This window comes from Oryctolagus cuniculus, chromosome 19, assembly GCF_051225735.1.
Source record: "Oryctolagus cuniculus isolate XC-2025 breed Fujian yellow rabbit chromosome 19, ASM5122573v1, whole genome shotgun sequence".
Classification (NCBI taxonomy): Eukaryota; Metazoa; Chordata; class Mammalia; order Lagomorpha; family Leporidae; genus Oryctolagus; species Oryctolagus cuniculus.
Genome location: NC_142885.1, coordinates 11,566,681 through 11,587,278, shown reverse-complemented (window position 1 = coordinate 11,587,278; position 20,598 = coordinate 11,566,681). Strand labels below are relative to the sequence as shown.

The 20,598-nt window shown below is 56.1% G+C and overlaps 1 pseudogene; it reads right to left on the bottom strand.

Moving 5' to 3' along the window:
- Positions 1-13,083: 13,083 nt before the first annotated feature.
- On the bottom strand, positions 13,084-19,239 carry LOC149120349 (MAP/microtubule affinity-regulating kinase 4 pseudogene; annotated as a pseudogene).
- Positions 19,240-20,598: the final 1,359 nt, after the last annotated feature.

Below are 20,598 nucleotides of genomic sequence, written 5' to 3'. Positions count from 1 at the left end.
CTGACACTGGGAACACTTACAAGTCCCTTAAAGTAACAACAAAAACTGGGAAACAAATAGAAATCAAAAAAGCAAAGTGGAAACCAAAATTAACAACTCAATATGTTAATATTTCTACTAGATAATGCTAACTCTATGAACTATGGTATACTAATCACTAACACTGTATGAAAATTAAGAATTAAAAGTTTTAAAACACACAGAATACTAAAAAGGGTGATGTAAAGTGACACCAACTATGGTAACTATGGTAACAATGCTAATCAATAAGTCTTATAACAGTCTTATCTAAATCAAAGGATCAAAAAATGAGAAAACAGTCAGAAAACGAGGAAACACAAGGAGGACAAAATCAACACAGCATCAAGTACATTTAGCCTGTGAAAGAAAAAACAAAAAATAAACAAATATTTACAGAAAATACACAAGCACACAATGTAAAAATGGGAGGGGGAGAGAAATTGACAAAATAGCAAAAAAAAAAAAAAAATAGAAGAAAAACTAAAAGAACCACTACGGTAAGGAGAACTAATAGACGAGACAAAACAACACCACAAATGACAGGACAAGGGAAAACCAGTGATGTCGTCCAATCCTTCAGGCAGTCTCCACAGAGCTTCCTGGGCCAACTGACCAGAACCGAGCCCAAGCAGGGAACTGTTAAGGCAGTTGGAATGACATCACAATGGCCCCCTTGAGGGCAGAGGAGGCTCTAGACCAATCACAGCTGGGGACACCCCAGGCTGGTTTTCTCAAGAAACTTTCTACTTGGTTAAAGAGAAAGGACCCCAAAAGCTTTTGGCTTAAGTTGGTGGTGGAGATCGGTATTTAGGATTTGATAAATTAGCACAGTCCTCTTCAGGCTTTTTCTATTGTTTCAACACACGTATAGACGCACTGATCCTTCCAGTCTCTATTCCCACCCCCTTTTTCATTTCCTCTTGGTTCCTGTCCATTAAAGACGTCCAGTAAGAGGAGTCAACTGCTCATCTTGGCCCAGGCAGGGTCATCTCATTGTCCCAAAAGATTTCCAAGCTCTGTCATGGCTTGAACAGATGGTGGCTCCCTCACTCATGTCTACGTTCATCACACACATATGTACTTGTATGTTCAAAAACAAAAACAGAGGCATAAAGGTGTCCCTTTAGAGGAATTGAGCATTTGCAAACTGAGTTCTGGTGGTGCTGCCCACCATCAGCCTGCTGCTCTGTTTGTCTTCTGAAGGTGAAACACTCAGAGCACACGGAGAGAATAGAAACAATGTTGCTGGAGACACTGCACAAACAAGCCAGGCTTCCTTCCCCATAGAACAGCAGGTTACAGCCTCAGCCTCACTCAGCCCCTGTCTTCCTCCTGAGGGAGAAGTCCTGGGGAAGGTAAGGGACCTATTGTCGCTCCTCCAGGCTCCTGAGTTCTTGCAATGCAGACTGTGAAACGTGTTTATGAGATCTTCACAATGAAAGTGGTGTTGTTCTCACTCTTGCTCTCTCCATCCCCTTCTCTCCCCTTCCCTCCGTTCCTCCCCGCAGAAAGTATGTCTTTCAAATAGATTAATTACATTTTTTAGCTTTTGTTAATATTTAATTGTTTATTTATTTTTAAAGATTTTATTTATTTGAGAGGTAGCGTTACAGTTAGTGAGAGGGAAAGACAGACAGAGAGGCCTTCCATCCACTGGTTCACCCCGCAGATGGCTGCAATGGCCAGAGCCGCGCTGATCAGGAGCCAGGAGCTCCCTCCCGGTCCCCACCATGGGTGCCTTCGGATGCCCTCACCCACGTGCCCGGCGTGAGTCCCGGCTGCTCGGCTCCGAGGCAGCTTCCTGCTAATGCACCTGGGACGCTCCCAGGCATGGTCATGCAGGAGTCTCAGACGAGGCCCTGGCTCCAGCCTGGCCCAGCCCCGCACACATGCGGGGAGGGCACCAGCGGATGGAAGGTCCGTTGCTCTCCTTCTGTGCTGCAGCGTCAGCGGGCTGGTGGAGCAGGGAGGTGCTACGGGGCCAACAGAGCGGGGAGCACGAAGAAGGGCAAAAGGGAGCCCCCCAGAGCAGTGCAGGGTGCAGGGCCCCCCAGAGCAATGGAGGGCCCAGCACCACACAGGGTTCAGGGGCAGCAGAGACTTCCTCAAGTTGCCCTATAGGATCAAAAACAGCCTGCAGACCAGGCCTCCCTGGTGTAGACCAATCCCTCTGGGATGTAGAACAGCCCTCCCAGGTGTAGACCAGGCCTCCCAGGTGTAGACCAGGCCTCCCGGGTGTAGGCCAGGCCTCCTGGGTGTAGACCAGGCCTCCCAGGTGTAGAACAAGCCCTCTGGGATGTAGACCAGACCTCCCAGATGTAGACCAGGCCTCCCGGGTGTAGACCAGGCCTCCAGGTGTAGACAAGGCCTCCCAGGTGTAGACCAAGCCCTCTGGGATGTAGACCAGCCCTCCCAGATGTAGACCAGGCCTCCCGGATGTAGACCATGACTCCTGGGTGTAGACCAAGCCCTCTGGGATGTAGACCAGCCCTCCCGGGGTCTAGACCAAGCCTCCCAGGGTGTAGACCTGTAGACCAGGCCTCCCAGTGTGCAGATGAAGCCCTCCCAGATGTAGACCAGGCCTTCCGGGTGTAGGCAAGGTGTCCCGGGTGTTGACTTGTAGACTAGCCCTCCTGGGTGCAGACCAGGCCTCCCAAGGTCTAGACCTGTAGACCAGTGCCCCCCCGGGATCTAGACCAGGCCACCGCAGTCTCTGAACTCACATCCAAGCCCCTCCAGGACCTGCTGGTGCAGCTGAGAAGAAAAGGGAAACCCATTCTAGATGAGGAGCTCCTGGGACAGAGCCGCCGCAACACACGTTGCACCCCTGCAGGCCAGAGGATAGCAGAGGACAGCACGCCCACCACGTGGCAGAGACGCCGCTCACACACTACACCCCTGCAGGCCAGAGGATAGCAGAGGACAGCATGCCCACCACGTGGCAGAGCTGTGGCTCACACACTGCACCCCTACAGGCCAGAGGGAAGCAGAGGACAGCACACCCACCATGTGGCAGAGACGCCGCTCACACACTACACCCCTGCAGGCCAGAGGACAGCAGAGGACAGCATGCCCGCCTCGTGGCAGAGCTGTGGCTCATACCTCCCCCATGTGGCAGCTTCATGGGCCACCACGGCACCTCCAGCAACCGCTCACTGAGCCTCCTGCCATTGCATGGCACACTCTGCAGCAGGGGGCGTGGCTTGGCCCCGGCCATGGGATGTCTGGAACCCTTCCTCCTGTAGCTGACCCCTGGCAGGGTGGGGAGACCTCACACCCCGTCAGTCTCGTAGCAGGCCTGACTAGTGTGAGGTCAACACGGGGTCACTGGGATGTCCTCTGAGACACTGTCCATTTCGGCGTGGTGCGGGCAGGAGTGAGCACAGGCCCTGGGCAGGACAAGGGGAACTGCTGGCCTCCCAGGGAGCACCCGGCTCCAGTTCTCTCATGCGGGGACAGCCCAGTTGTCCTACCCCAGGACTCAGGGCTCCCACTTGACACGTGCCGTCACTGGCACTCACAGCTGCACCACAGAGCCTCTGAGGGAGCAAGGAGGGCCACCGGGCTGAGGCTGGACACAGGAGCAGGGCCTCCCATGGCGGCACGGAGACCGGGGTGGCTGGGACTGCTGCCCACCTGCGGTGGCCTCCCCACACGTGTGCTGACCTCCGAACCCTCTGTCACACTAGCAGCTAATGGGTCGGTGGTGCAGGGATGGGGCAGGGCCCCAACCCAGTCCTGGTGTACGAAGGCTTCTACAGAGTGGGTGGCCGGATTGGGTGGCCAGGTGGTCCCGGCTGCATAAGGAAAACCCCAGAGGGCAGAGGACCTGCTGCTGTCTGTGCTGCCTGACATGGCCTGGGCCCTTCCTCCTGGGGGATGGCCATGGTTGACCAGTGCCAGGCACACATGGCCAGGCCCTGCCTACCAGCCAGCCACAGTCAGCCTGGGGGCCACCTGCTCCCGCGTGCACACCCACTGCGCCAGGGGTGTTCTTTCTGGGCTCGCTGAGGCACGCAGGATCCGTCCCCAAGAGCCCCAGGCTGCATCGCAGTGGATGGGCACGGCCCAAGGCCATCTCAGTGGCAAGCTCCCCAGGGCCCGGGACTTTCTCCGGTGTTGGCCAAGGGCGGCCTCGGTGCGACAGCTCCTGACTGTGTCAGTTACGCCAGATGAGCCATGCCCTGCGGGTGGCCCTCCTACCCCCATCCCGGGAACGGTATCTTCCCATGGACGTCACTGCGGCCTCTGCCTGCTGGGGTCACTCATCCACTGTGCCCCTGACCCTGCTGCACCACCCAGGCTCTGCACTTCAAGACCTTGGGTCCTAGCTGGGAGCTCCTTTGTGGGGTGGCAGCCCCCGGCCCAGCCTCCCCCAGCCCTGCACCCAGCCTCTCCCAGCCCCCTACCCTGCCTCCCCCAGCCTCTGGCCCTGCCATCTCCAGCCCCGCACCCAGCCTCTCGCAGCCCCCCACCCTGCATCTCCCACCCCCCCCGGCCCTGCCTCCTACAGCCCCCAACCTGCCTCCCCCAGCCCCAACCCTCCCTCCCCAACCCCCCACCTTGCATCTCCCAGCCCAGGCCCTGCCTCCTACAGCCCCACCCACAGGAACTGAAAGGCAGCGATGGCCCCCAGGCTCTGCCTCCACATAGCGCTACACGACCCCACCATGGACAGACACGCGTGGCCACATGGACAGACACGACAGGATCAGTGATGGAAGCCTGGCACAGAAGGCAGCAGGCTCCTCTCCCACGAAACGTCCGCGACAGGAGGCAGAGCGGTGCGGCCAGGACTGAGGGGCTGGGGTCCCAGTGGGCTCAGGGCTCCTCCTGGTGGGAGTGGAGGTCCAGGAGCCGGAAGGCACCCAGCAGCTGAGTCGTCCCTGTGGCGACTGTGAACCCTGCACACCGGGCGGCTCACTCTAGAAAAACCTCCCGCCCATCCCTCTTCCCTCGGATGCGGTTCTGGTGGTCACGCCGGAGCCAGCCATGCCTGTACACGCCCCCAGTCCAGCTCTGGTAAGCGAAGCACAGGAAGGCATGGCAGAGCCGTGGTTCCCCCCCATGACTTCACTCCTGCCTGTCCACACCACCACGTGAGCAATCCCATGAGTTCCCACCATCCTGAGTTTCCCCTGGCAAAAATAAGCAGGTATGTGAACTACTTCTTTATCAAAAAGATTTATGTTTATTTCCTTTACTTGAAAGCCAGATTAGAGGGAGGTGGAGAGACGGCTCGTGTCCGCTGCTTCAGTCCCAAAATGGGCGCAATGCGCTGGGCAGGAGCAGGAGCCAGGAGCTCCCTCCGGGCCCCCCACGTGGGTGCAGGGATGGACCCCCTGGGCTGTCTTCCAGGGCTTCCCCCGGCCACCAGCAGGCAGTGGGAACAGAAGTGGGGCAGCCGTCCTCGATCCAGCACCCACGCGGGATGCCGGGGCCACGGGCGGCTTCACCCATTGCACCAAGTGCCGGGCCCCTCTGCAAACTCCTGGACCTCTGGTGCAAACTGTGATTTCCTCACAGAGCACCCAGCACGAGTCTCCAACACACAGAGAACATGCCAGCGTCCACCCCACGGCACCACCCACACCTGAGCTGGGGATCACACAGCATCCCAGCGTCCACCCACAGTACCACCCACACCTGAGCTGGAGAAAAGAGCATCCCAGTGTCCACCCCACGGCACCACCCACACCTGAGTTGGGGATCACACAGCATCCCAACGTCCACCCACACTACCACCCACACCTGAACTGGTGGACACAGCATCCCAGTATCCAGCACACAGCCCCACCCAACCTGAGCTGGGGGACACAGCATCCCAGTGTCCACCCACGACACCACCCACACCTGAGCTGGGGGACACAGCCTCCCAGTGTCCACCCACGTCACCACCCTCACCTGATCTGGACACAGGAAATCCCAGCGTCCACCCACAAAACCACCCACACCTGATCTGGAGAACAGAGCATGCCAGTGTCCACCCACAGTACCACCCACACCTGAGCTGGGGGACACAGCACCCCAGTGTCCACCAACGGCAGGTCAAGGTCAGGCTGTGAGGGGCAGGAAGGCCACAGAGGTCACTGTGGAAGCTCCAGACAGAGAAGCTGCCCCAACAGGTCTCAAGTCTAAGTAACCGCTCCTGGGGCCAGCACCAGGTGGCATAGTGCGCAAATCCGCCACCTACAGTCCCAGCACCCCATCTGGGCACGAGCTCAAGTCCCGGCCACACCACCTATGATCCGGCTCCTGGCTACAGCCCGGGAAAGCAGCGGAAGATGGCCCAAGTCCTTGGGCCCCTGCACCCGCACAGGAGACCCGGAGGAAGCCCCCGGCCCCTGGCCTCAGATCAGCCCAGCTCCAGCTATTGTGGCCAACCAGGGAGTGAACCAGCGGATGAAGACTTCTCTCTCTCTCTCTTTAACTCTTCCAACAACAAAAAAATAAATAGATAAATAGCTCCATGGGCCAGTGTTGGGCACAGCAGTGAGGCTGCCACCTGTGCGTCCTTAATCCTGTGGGACACTGGTTCAGGTCCCGGCTACTCCACCTCTGCTCCAGCTCCCTGCTGATGGCCCAGGAAAGCACCGGAAGATGCCCAAGAGCTGGGACCCCTGCACCCACATGGAGAGCTGAATGAAACTCCTGGCTTTGGCCTGGCCCAGCCCCAGCTGCCGGGGCCATCTAGGGAGTGAACCAATGGATGGAAGCTCTCTCTGTTTGTCTCTCCCTCTCTGAAACGCTTCCAAATAACACAATAAATTTTTTTTCAGACAGAGTTAGGCAGAGACAGAGAGAGAGACAGAGAGAAAGGTCTTCCTTTTCTATTGGTTCACCCCCCAAATGGCTGCTACCAAAGGCTCCCTGTGCCGATACGAAGCCAGGAGTCAGGTGCTTCTCCTGGTCTCCCATGTGGGTGCAGGGCCCAAGCACCTGGGCCATCCTCCACTGCACTCCTGGGACACAGCAGAGAGCTGGCCTGGAAGAGGGACAACCGGGACAGAATCCGGCGCCCTAACTGGGACTAGAACCCAGGGTGCCGGCGCCACAGGTGGAGGTTTAGCCTAGTGAGCCACGGCACCGGCCCACGATAAATCTTAAAAGAAAAAAGGAAACAGACCAGGCGTCTCTCCAGTGCCATAAGACTTCCTGCAGGCATCAGGAGAGGGCGTAACAGACAAGTGCAGGGGGCAGTGGTGAGCTTGGGGCACGGAGGCGGTGGTGTCGTGAGAGCACAGTGCTGGGGGCCGTGGTGAGCTGGGGGCCGTGTTGGAGCACAGTGCTAGGGGCCGTGGTGGAGTACAGTGCTGGGGGCAGTGGTGAGCTGGGGGCCGTGGTGGAGCACAGTGCTGGGGGCTGTGGTGAGCTAGGGGCTATGGTGGAGCACAGTGCTGGGGCCATGGTGGAGCACAGTGCTGGGGCCATGATGGAGCACAGTGCTGGGGGCCGTGAAGGAGTACAGTGCTGGGGGCCATGGTGAGCTGGGGGCTGTGGTGGAGCAGAGTGCGGAGACAATGGTGAGCTGGGGGCCATGGTGTCCTGAGAGCACAGTTCTGGGGGCCGTGGTGAGCTGGGGGCCATGGTGGAGCACAGTGCGGGGGAAGTGGTGAGCTGGGGGCCATGGGGGAGCACAGTGAGGGGGCAGTGGTGAGCTGGGGGACATGGTGGAGCACAGAGCAGAAGGCGGTGGTGACCTGGAGGCCATGGTGAGCTGGGGGCTGTGGTGGAGCACAGTGCGGGGGAAGTGGTGAGCTCGGGGCCGTGGTGTCCTGAGAGCGCAGTGCAGGGGACAGCTCACCGCGGCCGCCAAGATCACTGCCACCTCTGCACTGAGCTCCCAGGGGCCAGACCCCCAGGTAGGGGGTAGAACACCTCTGGAGAACACGACTAGCCCTAAGAGAAGCCTAAACAGGGGCCACGGGGCCTCATTAAGGCCTGGGCAGATGACCCACCAAAGGCAGATCCACACGCACCTCCCGGGCAGCCAGCTCAGAGCGGGGTGGAAGGCGATGTTTGCTGAGTCACAGCAGGGCCTGAGGCGGGGGCTCAAGTCCTCATGTCCCTGCTCCCACCCCAGACCAGGTGGAGCTCCCGGCTCCCAGTTGTGGGTGTTTGGGAGTGAGCCAGTGAATATAGCTATCCTTTCACTCTTTCCAATAAATAAAAAGAAAGCTAAAAAAATGAAACCAAACCCTGCGATCACACACACACAGGACACTCCATGTGGCATCAGGGTTCCATGTGGCACCTGCTGGGCTCGCTCTCAGGAAACCGGCCATCCCCCCCTCCCCAGGAAACCAGGGGTGCAGCCCTGCACCTGCTCCCGACTCTTCCCAGGGTGGCGTCTGCAGTCCCCGCTCATGGGCTCACCCACCACCACATCTGCCTCTGCCCCTTCTCACCAGGACGGGGTTGTGACACAGCGGGCTCACCAGGACCCGGGCATCCTGGCCCTCATCTGGGAGCCTGGGCCACACTCCCCTCCTCCCCTTCCAGGGCATGGGCACCCCTCCCTTCCCAGCCCTCCAGGCCGGGCCCCACTACCCTCAGTGCCCGATAGGGCCAGACCCTGTGCCACTACTCGTCCTACTGGGCCTAGCCCTGCTCCCCTTTTTGCCCTCCAGGGCCGGGCCCTGCTCTTCTCAAAGCCCTCCAGAGCTGGACGCCAATCTTCTCCTCACCCTTCAGGGCCTGGGCCCCACTCCCTCCTCGCCCTCCAGGGCCTGGGCCCCCACCAATTGCACCTCGCCAAGGCCGGGCTCCTTCCCAATGCATCCCAACAGGGAAGGGCCACAATATCCTCAACACCCTATAGGGCCAGACCCTGCTCCCCTCCTAGACCTCCAGGGCCTGGGCTCCACTCCAATTCTCACCCTCCAGGGCCTGGGTCGCACACCCCTCCTCACCCTCCATGGCCTGCGCCCCATTCCCCTCACCCTCCAGGACATGGGCCCCACTCCAATTCTCTCCCTCCAGGGCTCAGCCCTGCTCCCAACCTTGCAATCCAAGGTCAGACCCCACTCTCCTCCTCACACTTCAGGACCTGGGCCCTGCCCCCACACTGCTCTCCAGGGCTGGGCCCCACTCCTCTCAAGGCACCCCAGGGCCAGACACTGCCCCCCTCCTCGCCCTCCAGGGCCTGGGCACGCTCTGCTCGCTGCCCTCCAGGGCTGGACCCTGCTTCCCCTCCTTGCCTTCCAGGGCCTGACACCACTGCCCTCAAGGCCCTCCAGGGCTGGATCCTGCTCCACTCCTAGACCTCCAGGGATTGGATTCCACTCCCCATGCTGCCATCCATGGCCCAGCCCCACTCCCCTCAACGCCCTCCATGGCCGGACCCCACACCCCTCCTCACCCTCCAGGGCCTTGGCCCCATTCCCCTCCTTGCCCTCCAACGCCAGTGCCAGCTCTCCTCCTCACCCTCCAGGGTTGACCTGACACTTTCTTGTTGAGAAAAATAAAGCAGAGGAAAAGAGACAATATTGCAGGGAACCGAACCTTTTATTCTGTAACAGGGTTAGGTCCAGAAAGGTCTCTGGACCTTGGACAATCTCTGCTTTGATTTGGAAACATTTCTCATGGCTTGGTGAGGTCTCAACAGTGAGGCTGTGAGCATGAAGTGGCCTTTGTCCTTTGTCCTATAGACTGTGTCCTTTCGCGTATGTCCTATGTCTTGTGTCCTGTAGGTCCAAGGTCCAGAGACCTTTCTGGATCTAACCCTGTTACAGAATAAAAGGTTCGGTTCCCCGCAATATTATCTCTTTTCCTCTGCTTTATTTTTCTCAACAAGAAAGTGTCAATTCAACCAGTGGTGGGTGAGGAGGAGAGCAGGCACTGGACTTTGTCCTTTGTGACATAAGTCACAGGACACATGCTACAGGATGGAGGCCACAGGCTACAGGACATAGGCCAAAGGCTACAGTACACAGGACACAGGCTACAGGAGATAGGACAGAGGACACAGGACACAGGCTACAGCACACAGGGCATAGCCCAGACGACACAGGACACAGGATATAGGACACAGAATATGGAACCCAGGACACGGCCTATAGGACACAGGCTACGGGACACAGGTTGCAGGACACAGGACATAGGCGACAAGCTACAGGACACAGGACAGAGGCTACAGGACACAGGCTACACAATCTAGGACACAGGCCACAAGACACAGGACACTATCCTATAGCCAGTGTCCGGTGTCTTGTTCCCTCTCTCTTTCAGCCTGTGTCGTGTAGCCTGTATCCTGTGTCGTGTAGCCTGCAGCCTGTATCCTTTGTTCTGTGGTCTGTCTTGTGTCCCATAGCCTCTGTCCTGGATCCTCTGTCATGTGTCCTGTGTCCTATGTTGTGTAGCCTGTGTCCTGAATCTTGTACCCTGTGGCCTATGTACGCATCCTGAATCTTGTGGCCTCTGTCCTGTAGCCTGTGACCTCTGTCCCCTAGCCTGTGTCCTGTGTCCTGAGCCTGTGGCCTGTAGTTTTTGTCCTAGTGCTGGTGTCCTCTTTGCTGTAGTCTGTGTCCTGTGTCCTGAAGCCCATTTCTTGTAGCCTGTGGACAATGTCCTGTAGTGTGTGTCCTGTGTCCTGTAGCCTGTTCTCTGAGCTCTGGGGCCTAGGTCCTGTAGCCTGTATCCTGTGATGTTTGTCATATGTTGTGTAGCCTGTGTCCTGTAATCTATGGCCTATGTCCTGTGGCCTATAGCCTGTAGCCTTTGGCCTTTTCCATGCAGGCTTTGTCCTGTGTCCTGTGGCCTCTGTCCTATAGCTGGTATCCTGTGTCTTGTTTCCTCGTTCCTTCAGCCTGTGTCGTGTAGCTTGTGTCCTGTATCGAGTATGCTGTGTCCTGTAACCTGTGTCCTGTAGCTTGTAGTCTGTATTCCTTAACCAGTGTCCTGTATTCTGTGTCCTGTGTCCTTTGTTGTGTATCCTGTGTCCTGTAGCCCGGCTCCTGTAGCCTGTGGACTATGCCATGCAGCCTTTGTCCTGTGGCCTGTGGCCTTTGTCATATAACCTGTGTCCTGTGTCTTGTTTCCTGTGTCCTTCATCCTGTGTCATGTAGCCTGCGTCCTCTGTCTTGTAGCCTATGGCCTATGTATGCATTGAGGATCCTGTGTCCTGTGTCCTGTAGCCTCTGTCGTGCGTCCTGTGTCCTGTGTCCTATGTCTTGTATCCTGTGTTCTAAATCCTGTGGCCTCTAGATGTAACCTATGTCCTATAGCCTGTGTTCTAGCCTGTGTCCTGGGTTCTGTGTTCTGTGTCCTGTATCCTGTGTCCTGTATCTTCTGGCCTATGCCCTGAATGCTGTAGCTTGTGTTCTATCTTGTGTAGCCTGTGTCCTGTAGCCTGTGTGCTGTAGCCTGTGTTCATGTCCTCAACCCTGTGTCCTGTGTTCTGTAGTCTGTGCTATATCCTGTAGCTGTGGCCTTTGTCCTGCGGCCAGTGTACTTTACACTTTGGCCTCTGTGCTTTGTCCTGTAGCCAGTGTCCTTGTCCTTTAGCCTGCTCATGTACCCTGATCCATTATCCTGTATCCTGAGCCCTTAGCCTGTCCCTGTGTCTTGTAGCCTGTGTCCTGTGTCCTATGTTGTTTAACATGAGTCCTGGCTCCTGTAGCCTGTAACCTCTGTCCTGTAGCTTTTGGCTCATGTCCTGTAGCCTGTAACCTGTGTCCAGTAGCCTGTGTCCTGTGTTCGGTATTCTGTGTCCTATATCCTGTGTCCTGTGTCATCTGGGCTATGTCCTGTGGTCTGTAGCCTGTGGCCTAATTCCTGTGTATTGTGGACTATATCCTGTATCATGTAACCTGTGTCCCATAGCCTGTGTCCTGTGTTCGGTATTCTGTGTCCTATATCCTGTGTCCTGTGTCATCTGGGCTATGTCCTGTGTCCTGTAGCCTGTGGTCTCTGTGCTGTAGCCTGTGTCCTTTGGCCTATGTCCTGTGTCTTGAGTCCTATAGCCTGTGTCTTATGTCCTGTATTCTGGGTCCTGTAACCTGTGTATTATGTCCAGTAGTCTGTGATGTCACAGGACAGAGGCCACAGGCTACAGGACACAGGACCAAGGCTACAGGACAGAGGACACAGGCTACAGGACAAAGGACATAGCCCAGATGACACAAGACACAGGATATAGGACACAGAATATGGAACCAGGACACAGCCTAGAGGACACAGGCTACGGGACACAGGATGCAGGACACAAGACATAGGCGACAAGCTACAGGACACAGGACAGAGGCTACAGGACACAGGACACAGGCTACACAATCTAGGACACAGGCCACAGGCCACAGGACAATGGCTATGGGACACAGGCTACAGGACACTCTATCCTATAACCAGTGTCCGGTGTCTTGTTCCCTCTTTCCTTCAGCCTGTGTCGTGTAGCCTGAATCCTGTGTCATGTAGCCTGTGGCCTGTATCCTTTGATCTGTAGTTATGTCCTGTGTCCCATAGCCTCTGTCCTGAGCCTCTGTCCTGTGACCTGTGTCCTATGTATATAGCCTGTGTCCTGAGTCCTGTAGCCTGTCCTTATGTCCTGTAGCCTGTGTCCTGTGTCCTATGTTTTTTAGCCTTTGTCCTGTCTCCTGTAGCCTGTAACCTGTGTCCTGTAGCCTTTGGCCCATGTCCTGAGCCTGTAACCTGTGTCCTGTATCGTGTGTCCTGTGTTCGGTATTCTGTGTCTTATATCCCTTGTCCTGTGTTATCTGGGCTATGTCCTGTGTCCTGTAGCCTGTGGCCTCTGTGCTGTAGCCTGTGTCCTGTGGCCTATGTCCTGTGTCTTGTGTCCCATAGACTCTATCTTATGTCCTGTGTTCTGTGTCATGTAGCCTGTGTCCTGTGTCCCATAGCCTGATTTCTAGCCTGTGTCCTTGGTTCTGTATTCTGTGTCCTCTATCCTGTGTCCTGTTTCCTCTGGCCTATGCCCTGAATCCTGTAGCCTGTGGCCTGTGACCTGTGGCCTCTGTCCTGTGTCCTGTAACCTGTGTTCTGTAGCCATATCCAATATCCTGCACCACAGCATACAGCACACCGGCCACAGGACAAAGGCCACAGCTACGGGACATAGGCCACGGAATACAGGACACAGGCTACACAACACAAGACAGAGGCCACAGGTCACAGGTCACAGGCCACAGGACATAGGATCCAGAGCACAGGGCACAGGCTACAGGACACAGGACACAGACTACAGGACATTGTCCACAGGCTACAAGAAACCAGCTTCAGTACACAGGATATAAGCTACTATAAAGAGACACCAGCTTTAGGACAAAGACTACAGGACACAGGCTATAGGACACAGGACACAGGCTCAGGACACAGGACACAGACTACAGGACACTCGACACAGGCTCAGGACACAGGACACAGGCTACTACAAAGAGACACCAGCTTTAGGACAAAGACTACAGGCCACAGGATATAGGACACAGGACACAGGACACAGGCTCAGGACACAGACTACAGGACACTCGACACAGGCTCAGGACACAGGCTCAATACACGGGACACAGGCTAGGGGACATAGGACACCAGCTAGAGGACAGAGACCACAGGACACAGGTTGCATACATAGGCCACAGGCTACAAGACACTGGACACAGGCTACACAACATAGGACACGGGACACAGGACTGAGGCTACAAGACACAGAATATGGAACACATGACACAGCTACAGGACACAGATCACAGGATACAAGACATGGGACACAGAGGATAGGATATAGCCTATAGGACAAAGGACAAAGGAAACAGACTATCAGACATAATACAAAGGCTACAGGACACTGAACACAGGACACTCGACACAGGCTCAGGACACAGGACACAGGCTACTACAAAGAGACACCAGCTTTAGGACAAAGACTACAGGCTACAGCACACAAGCTACACTCTATAGGACAAGCTATAGGTCACAAGTTATAGGAAAGAAGACAGAAGCCACAGGACACACACACTAGCCACAAAACAGGACACAGGACACAGGCTACAGGACACAGGCTGTAGAACATAGGACACAGGATACAGGCCACAGGACACACGCCTACAACACAACACACAGGCTACAAGATACAGGCTACACAACACAGAACACAGGCGAAAGGACTCAGGCTACAGGACACAGGACAGATTTCAGGACACAGGTCACAGGCCACAGGACATAGGCTCCAGAGCACAGGCAGGGCCCTGGCCACGCTCCAGTGACATGCCCCTCTCTCCTCCTTGCCCTCCAGGGCCATGATCCCCTCAGGCAGGGCCCTGGCAACCCTCTGGGGCTGGGCTCCTTCTCCTCTCCATGCCCTACAGAGCCAGGCCCTGCTCCCTTCAGTTGTGGCACTAGACACCCAGCAGGGCTGCCCCACTCTCCTTGTCCTCCAGGGCCTGGGCCCCACTCCCCTAGTTGCCCACCAGAGCCTGGGCCCAGCTCCCATTGCTGTCCTTCAGGGCCAGGCCCTGCTCCCCTCACCACATTCCAGAGCTGGGCCCCAATCCCCTCCTCAGCCTGCAGGGTCGGGCCCTTCTCCCCTCAGGCCCGGCCCTGGCCTCCCTCCAGGGCCAAACTGTGCTCCCCTCCTCACCTCCAGGGCCAGTGTTCCCCTCCTCATGCTCCAGGGCTGGCACTGTCGCTCCCCGTCTTCATGGAGGAACGACACAGGACCCTGCGCTGTTCTTTTGTCTGCTCGGCCCTCCCCGGGTTTGCTGCTGGTTCTTCCCGGGGTGGCTACCGACCCTTCCACCTCCGTGGAAGGGCGGTTCCCCCTGCCACATTCCCCACTTCCGCGGGGGAGCGGCACACCGCCGGCCGGCTCTCTCGGGGGCTGCACAGGTGTTCCTTCAGATAGATGTTCCCCTTAGATGTTCCTGGTGCATGTTGTCTCTCTCCTCCTTTATAGTCCTCTTCCACCAATCCCAACTCTGCTACCCACATGCCGAGTACGCTGTTCTCCTCCAATCAGGAGCAAGATCAGCTCCTGCAGCTCAGTCAATCAAGTTGGTGAGAGGCAGCTGGGTAGAAGCTGTTTGATCCTCTCCCAGCGCCATATTGTGGAGAGCAGATGTATAGAATAAGTATTAATTCCAGTAACAGTATAGTCCGAGTTGCTCCCCACAGGCACCAATCTCCTCCTCGCACTCTTGGTCTGGATCTGCTCCCCTCCTCCCCATCCACAGCCAGGCTCCCCACAGGCCCATCCCTGTCCTCCCTCCAGAGCCAGACCCCGCTTCCCTCCACACCTTCAGGGCCAGCCCCTGCTACGCTCCTGGCCTTCCAGGGCCTGGGTCCCGCACCTCTCCTTGCCCTGCAGAACCTGGGACCCACTCCAACCTTCACACTCCAGAGCCTGGGCCCCACTTCAGGGCTTCCCTACAGGGACAGGCCACACTACCCTCAACACCCTCCATGGCCGGGCCCTGCTTGCCTCCTCGCCCTCCAAGGCCTGGGCCCACTCTGCTCGCCACCTTCCAGGGCTGGACCCTGCTCCCCACCTTGAAAACAGCCTGGGCCCAGCTCCACTCACTGCCCTCCAAGGCTGGACCCTGTTCCCCTCCTCACCCTCCAGGGCCAGACCCTACTCTCCTCCTCGCCCTCCAGGGCTGGGCACCGCTCTCCTCTTCCCCCTACAGGGCTGGGCCCCTCTCAGCACGCTGCTCTCTTGGGCCAGGCCCCACTAACCTCAACACCATCAGGGCCAAACCCTGCTCCCCTCCTTGTCCTCCACGACCTGGCCCAGCTGCCCTCCTCACCCTCCAGGGCCTTACCCTGCTCACCTCTTACCTTAAGCGGCTGGGCCCGGCTCCCATTGCTGCCAATAAGTCACTGGTGTCACTCGGTGGTCCCTAGCAGCCACTGCCTCCATCTTTGTGCGCCCCTGCTGTCACTGCAGCATTGGGCAGCCCGCACGGTTCCCCAGCACCTGCCACTTCATGGCCTGCCTTGGCTGCCTCCTTCTGCTTCCTCAGGCACACCGAGTGAGGCCACATCTTTATGCCCCAGTGCAGCCACCAGGAGCCACCCGTCATGGGGCCCCCAGCACGGTCCCCAGCAGCCTCCCTGTGATTGCACGAGGATTCTTCCTACTTCTTCTTGGGCTCCCCTGTGGTTATCTGGGCCCTCTTGTAACTCCCAGGCCCCACCACACGGCCCCCAGGCCCCACCAGCTCCTTCCCTGGGCACTCCCACTGCCACTTCATCACTAGGTCACCACGTGGACCCCAGAAGCTGCCTCCTCCTTCCTCACCCCCCCACAGCAGCTGAGTTTTAGGACCCCCCCCCATTCTCCCAGGAGTCGCTGAGTCTTTGAGGTTCGTGCTGCCCCTAGCAGTCGTTGCCTCTGTCCTCTGGCACTCCTGCTGTCCCTGCATCATGTCTGAACTTGGAAATGAGGCTCTACAAAGGGGGTCTCAACTAACTCTCTTGTGGCCAAAGTTTGAGGGTGGGCAAGTGCAGAACTGTTGAATGTGCAGAGGGGGAACGTGGGTGTGGCCTGAGGATAGAAATTTTCCCTGGGAGTCACCTTCAGGAGCATGGCTCTGGGAAGGAATGACTTCCAACATGTTGTTTGCCAAAGAAAAACCTGGGCAGGAAAACGGAAAGCATGGGCACGAGTTAAGGTGCCAGGTGACTTCTTCCCAGACATGTGGGTCCTGAGTTCTTTGGGGCACACAAGAAGGCAGCTCAATGGGAGAGGCCACCTCGGTCTGCAATGCAGGCTCCTCAGTTCAGATCTAGGAGCTCTAAGTTGTCGCAGGAGTTTCTCATCCAGGGACCTGGGAACTTGGGCTTGGAGAAGGAAACTCAGGGTGAGAAGACTTCCCAGGGCAGAGAGCCGCCTGAGCAGAGAGTGCAGGCAATAATCAAAGACAGAATAAAGTGGGAGGAGGACAAGAGTGTCATCCAACGTGGGCCCTGTATCTTACAACCAGCATCCCACACCAATCGCTTTGAACTGGCTCGGAGACCTGGGGAATCTAAAAGATAAATGACCATGTAGAAGATCAGGGGTTCTCCAAACACCAGAGGAGCAGTCTGCCTTACTCACCTTTCCCATGGAGCTGAGTCCATCCACGTCACGGCACCAACGATGCTGCAGGAAGTTCAAGTCCATTCTTTCTCTCACATAATCCCAACACGGATCATGAGGGTGAGGGAGAAAAAGCAAAATAGGTTTTCGTGAGAAAATCATACTCTTGCAAGCCAGAAGGGGGACTAAGGGAGGGGCCCAATAAGGTCTGGGTACAGGAAGTTTAACTAGGGAGTGATATTCATGGATCAATTCTAAACAAAATCCAACACCATGTTCCTCTATCTTAGGAAAAGGTCATGACCCCTAACCATGAAAACATGTTTCCTGATGGCCATCTGAAAAATGTAACACTATATATTCCCTCTCTGCCTGCAGTTTCTCTTACTGCCTCCTCACCTGCCCTCCTCCCAGACAGGAGTCCCTGACTACCCTTCATTGCTACACTCCTCAGGGAAGGGCCCCTCCTCGGGGGCATTTCCCAAGAGGCTACTGAGAGGCCACTTTCCTCTCTGCACTCAAGGGCTTTCCTCTGGGGCTGGCAGGACACAACACATCCAGCTGAAGCATTGGATGATCCTCCTGCCAATCCCCAGGCGCCCCTTGCCCTTTCTGGCCTGCCTGTCTGTGGTCCCTGCCTCCTGCTCCTCCTCCTGCTGCTGCATTCCTGGGATGCTCTGCTCCTCTGAGGCACCCGGGGAGCAGCTCCTGACTTCTCCATCAGCCCCACTGCTGTTGGTGCTCAGTGTGGTGGAGAGAGAGGTCAGAGCATCCTGGCTGAGGACTGCACAGGCAGCGGGGCTCCTTGTCCACACGGCCCGTTGGGGACTGTCTGTCCTGCAGGACTCACTGCTGCTCACACTGGGAGTCCCATGGCGGCAAGGAGTCTGCCCCGACTGGTCTCCTGCAAGCACCAGTGGTTGGGAGCTGAGAGCGGCACACTCACGGGCTCTGCTGTTGCAGCCTGAGTGTCCCTGGAGGCACTGGAGAGCGGGACAGCTCTGAGCACCAGGGATGGCCTGAGGCGTGGGCTTCCCTTTGCTGTGATCCTGCTGAAGTCCTGGGCACAAGGCACTGGCTGGGAGCCTGGGTGGCAGGGAGCCTGCTTGATAGCCCAGCTTCAATCCCAGGTCCTCAAGGGAGCTTAGGGCTTCAGGACCCTGAGGAGGTGCTGCAGGCTCCACTTGGCTCTGTCTATGTATTTCTGGGATGCTGAAGCCCTGCTGTTGGGAGATCCCCCAGCGTGGCACAGGGGGCAAGGGGTCATCCCATTCATGAAGCCACAGTGGAGGGCAGAGGCCCCATGGGAATTCCCAGACTTCCTGCTCCTGGGGAAGAAACAGAAACTCATCAATGGTTCCAGGTGCTCCATGTCCTGCATGGAGCCAGGGGTGGCCCATGATGTCTGCCACTGTGGGCCTGGCCTCAGGGTCCCGGGTCAGTAAGCTGTCCACCAGGTTACACAGCTCTGGGTTTCCATAGTGGGGGATTCTGTAGTATCCAGACAGGATGGCTGCCCGCAGCTCCACACAATCCTCTCCAACAAAAGGCAGTGAGCCTGCCACCATGGCGTACAGGATCACGCCCACACTCCAGGCATCAGCCTTGTATCCGCAGAACTCCTCACCTAAGAATTCCTCGGGCGCACAGTAGGCAAAGGTCCCGCACAGACTCTTCAGGCGCTCTCCACCAGCCAGTTTGCAGCTGAGACCAAAATCGCTCAACTTAATGTTTAGGTGGGCGTCGAGAAGCAGGTTTTCTAACTTTAAATCCCTGTGCACCACGTGCTGCGAATGGCAGTAATGCACAGCGGATAGAATTTGTTTCAATAGCTGACGAATCTCTCCATCCAGCAGGTACCCTCGTTCTACCATGTAACATCTAAGGTCCCCCCTGACTGCGTATTCCATGAAAAGGTAGCCCCTGTCTGTGGTGTGCCTGACCTGCAGTAGTTGAATGATGTGAGGGTGATGCAGCCCCTTCATTATTTCTGCTTCTGTGCACAACTGCTGGAAGCTGCAGGAGTGCTGGCCACCATTCTCCACAACCTTCACAGCCACCTGGGTCCTGCTTTCCCAATGATAGGCCAGCATCACCAGCCCAAAACCGCCCTGGCCGAGGACCCTGAGGACCTGGTACCCATCCAGGACCTCCTCCTCACTGCTGAAGGCGGTGAGGCCTTCCATGGTGGGATCCCCACCCCACCCCCCACCCTGCATTCTGACACTGGGAACTCTTACTAGTCCCCTAAAGTAACAACAAAAACTGGGAAACAAATAGAAATCAAACAAGCTAAATGGAAACCAAAATTAACAACTCAATATGCTAATATTTCTAATAGATTATGCTAACTCTATGAACTATGGTATACTAATCACTAACACTGTATGAAAATTAAGAATTAAAAGTTTTAAAACACAGAGAATACTAAAAATGGTGATGTAAAGCGACACCAACTATGGTAACTATGGTAACAATGCTAATCAATAAGTCTTATAACAGTCTTATCTAAATCAAAGGATCAAAAAATGAGAAAACAGTCAGAAAATGGAGAAAACACAAGGAGGACAAAATCAACACAGCGTCAAGTACATTTAGCCTGTGAAAGAAAAAACAAAAAATAAATAAATATTTACAGAAAATACACAAGCACACAATGTAAAAATGGGAGGGGGAGAGAAATTGACAAAATAGCAAAAAAAAAAATAGAAGAAAAACTTAAAGAACCACTACGGTAAGGAGAACTAATAGACGAGACAAAACAACACCACAAATGACAGGACAAGGGGAAACCAGTGATGTCGTCCAATCCTTCAGGCAGTCTCCACAGAGCTTCCTGGGCCAACTGACCAGAACCGAGCCCAAGCAGGAAACTGTTCAGGCAGTTGGAATGACATCACAATGGCCCCCCTGAGGGCAGAGGAGGCTCTAGACCAATCACAGCTGGGGACACACCAGGCTGGTTTTCTCAAGAAACTTTCTACTTGGTTAAAGAGAAAGGACCCCAAAAGCTTTTGGCTTAAGTTGGTGGTGGAGATCGGTACTTAGGATTTGATAAATTAGCACAGTCCTCTTCAGGCTTTTTCTATTCTTTCAACACACGTATAGAAGCACTGATCCTTCCAGTCTCTATTCCCACCCCCTTTTTCATTTCCTCTTGGTTCCTGTCCATTAAAGACGTCCAGTAAGAGGAGTCAACTGCTCATCTTAGCCCAGGCAGGCTCAGCTCATTGTCCCAAAAGATTTCCAAGCTCTGCCATGGCTTGAACAGATGGTGGCTCCCTCACTCATGTATACGTCCACTCACACACATATGTACTTGTATGTTCAAAAACAAAAACAGAGGCATAAAGGTGTCCCTTTAGAGGAATTGAGCATTTGCAAACTGAGTTCTGGTGGTGCTGCCCACCATCAGCCTGCTGCTCTGTCTTCTGAAGGTGAAACACTCAGAGCACACGGAGAGAATAGAAACAATGTTGCTGGAGACGCTGCACAAACAAGCCAGGCTTCCTTCCCCATAGAACAGCAGGTTACAGCCTCAGCCT